This window comes from Eulemur rufifrons, chromosome 19, assembly GCF_041146395.1.
Source record: "Eulemur rufifrons isolate Redbay chromosome 19, OSU_ERuf_1, whole genome shotgun sequence".
In the NCBI taxonomy this organism is placed as follows: domain Eukaryota; kingdom Metazoa; phylum Chordata; class Mammalia; order Primates; family Lemuridae; genus Eulemur; species Eulemur rufifrons.
In genome coordinates this window covers 40652651-40656009 of record NC_091001.1, presented here as the reverse complement: position 1 = coordinate 40656009, position 3359 = coordinate 40652651, and positions in this window count along the sequence as shown.

The following is a 3359-nucleotide window of genomic DNA, read 5'->3' as shown; positions in this document are numbered from 1 at the left end:
AACACACCCTTACTATAACCTAGCAAACCCCACTTCCTGCCATTTAGTGAAGGGAAGTAAGACATGTATGTTCATGCAAAAACTTGTATTTTAATATAATTTTTACTTTATTCCTAATCACTAAAATCTGGAAACAATTCAAATATACTTCAACAGCTAGGATAAACAAATTGTGTTACATCTGTTCCGTGGTTCGCTGCTCAGCAATAAAACAAAATGAACTACTGACACAAACAACAACGTGGATGAATCTTAAGCGCATTGTGATAACTGAAAGAAGTCTGAGCCTACACACTGTAAGATTCCATTTATATGACATTCTCTGAGAAAATATTGAGAAACAGAAGGCAGATATTAATAATCGTTAGGGAGTGGGGGTAGGAGGCAGTGCCTACACAGAGGCAGCACGACTGTTTGTATCACGATTGTATTGGTGGTTACATGACCTTATGTTTTGGTCAAATTCTTAGCAATGTAGATGAAAATTAGTGAATTTTACTGAGAGCCGATTTTTTTTAAAAAATTAAATAGAAAATAGAGGATGAGACAGAGATTGAGTTGCGATAATCACAGACATACTGAACATGATGAAAGCTAAAGCATAGTCCAACCTCAACTGAAGTCTATAAGAAAGCTGAATGGTCTGTCCTTTATCCTAACTGATGGAGCAGAAAAGGCTTACACTTTCTTGCACTCAATAATGCAATATCATGCTTCAATCCCCAATGTAGTTCATACAAAATTAATTAAAAATTATAGGACATGTGACAAAATTGGACACGTTCAATATCATTAGCCACTAGAGCCACTGGGGAAATGCAAATTTAAGTCACAATGAGATACCACCACACACTTATTAAAATGTAATCCATGATCAAAAGTAAATGCAATCACTAAAAGTAAACCCAGTGAGGTTCAGGTCTTGGAATTAGAAGATAACTACATATGAACAACTATTATCACTATGTTAAAGGTTAAAACAGATATAATGGATGAAGAGATTAGTTACCTCAGGAGGTAAGTGGAGACTAAAAGAAACCAAATGAAAATTCAAAAACTAAAAAATTTTAGGTGGACGGGTCCAATCGAGGATTAGTCACCGTAAAAGGAACTTCAAAGCAAGTTAATATTAACAGATGTCCAAACTCATGCAGAGAGGTTGTTACAAGGAGTCTATAAGATTCATTTATTGAGCAATTATCCATTGAGGGCTGCCCACATGCCAAGGCATTGTTCCAGGGAAGGAGCTGCAGCATATCTCTACTTCGTGGGGCTGACAGTGCAGTAAGGAAGACAGAAATAAGTCAAAAAACAAGTTTATAATATAAAATTGGGGGATCCTGACAAACTCTAGGATGACAAAGCCAGAGTAAGAAGAAATCTAGACAGTCCCCCAAAGGGGAAGGCCGTTCAGGAGCCACCTCCCTGTAGGTGGTGATATGGGACGTGATATTCTGCTTGAGTGAATTAAGTGGTGACCCCTGTAGCTATACGGGGGAAGAGTATCTCCAGCAGTGAAGAAATATAACGGGCCCTCAGGGAGCCTGGCACATAGTAGGTACTCAATTAATTATGCATGGTGTCACAGTTCAGAGGGGCTGTTCCCTTATTTTACCAGATGGACATCTCTGCGTTCCTGCTGCTCCACAACTGTGGGAATGGGGTGTGCAGGTCCCAGCTTCCTGCCCCACCTGCTCCCATGCTGGGAGAGAGGAGCTGGAGACCAACAGCTCCGAGGCAACAGGAGGAAGAGGAGCTTCTGTTGGAGGCTGCACAACCTCCCACCAGCCTGGCACACAGTGGGAGGCTCCCCAAGCAGACACTGCGGTGCCAGTCACAAGGGGGTGGAATGCTGGACAGCCGCAAAATAATAGGGGCTCATCTGACTTGTGAAAACCCACACAGGGCTGGGTCACACCCCAGCTCAGACACCTTGGGTACCTTCTGCATCGACAGGATAAAGTCCGTAGGTCTTTGCACTGAACACCCAAATGGCTTCTGCCGCCTGCGTTCCAACTCCTCTTTCCAATACTTCTCCTGTCCCCGGGCTGGATACCTATGGGTGTCACCGAGTGTAGCAGCCCTGGGCCCCCCTCTGGAGGTGCTCACATCATGGGAGAGGGCAAACCAACACACGGGCAAAGATGAGGCAGCATGACAGCCGCTGTGACAGAGCCAGCACAGGGGCTGCAGAGTTCAGCACTCCTGGTGAAGGAGTGGCCAGGGAAGGCTTCTGGAGGAGGCGAAATGAAGCTCCAAGGGTGTTCTTCACTGTTCAGTTCTCCGCACGTGTGTCTGCTCTTCAGAGAGGCCTTCTCTGGTCATGCTGCTGGCGGTTCTCTACCCCGCTGCTCTCCGTTACAGCTCCTCATGTAGTTCCCTTCTGAGCTCTACCCGCACGTGAAAGTCTTTCATTCCTTCATCTATTCATTCAACAAAAACGATGTGCCCAGTACAGGGCTCCCAGCAGCATCAAACACTTATGGACTAGAAGCTTTCCCTACAGTGTCTTGTCAAAGTTTGCTTATAAACACAAATAAAGAAAACAAAGGAACTAAACACAAATGGGAAGACACCACGATCCCATCCCCAGGGTCCCGTCAGTGGAGACTACCTTTAACACTACATCCTTTCTTGACTGGTGCCAGTATCAAGTAGCGGCCAGGGCCTCCCCTTAATTTAATTTTACAAATATGTAACTGACACTCAGTATGTTCCTGGCAGTGTGCTAAGCACTTTATATGGAGCATCTCAAACCTCACAACCACCCCAGGAGGTAGAAACCATTGCCATCCACGGTTTATGGATACACTGAGGCAAGGTGGGATTTAAGAAACTTTCCCAAGGTCACAGACATAATATTAATGCAGAATTTGAACCTCTATAGAGCTCTCATTGATAACAGCCTCTGGTAGGTAGCAGGGTTCAATGCATGTTAGCTATTATCGCGGGCCATGAGATCTAAGCAGCTTCTCTGTCAGTGTCCAGCAGGGGGCGCCCCTGGATGACTGCACCTGCCCAGGTATGCTTAGTTTGCCTGAGCGTGGAACAGCACCTGCCGAAGAAAGATGCCCTTCTCTTCCCTTGATCCAGCCACAGGGAGCCAAATAAGGAGAAATATTCTGGGTTCACATGACTCTGCCAAAGAAGAACTTTCTGCGGTGAGTCCTGTTCAGTCATGTAACATTTATTCACACTCGGTCCAGATTTTGGAATGAATCAGATACAGGCCTATCCTTGGGGGAGTGCCCAGTCAAGGGAACGATTAAATGACCTGAGAATTATTAGCCCCAGAGAAATCCCCAGTTAAAAATCTGTCTTGGATCATGAAGCTATTAAGTATCAGAGCTAGGATTCAA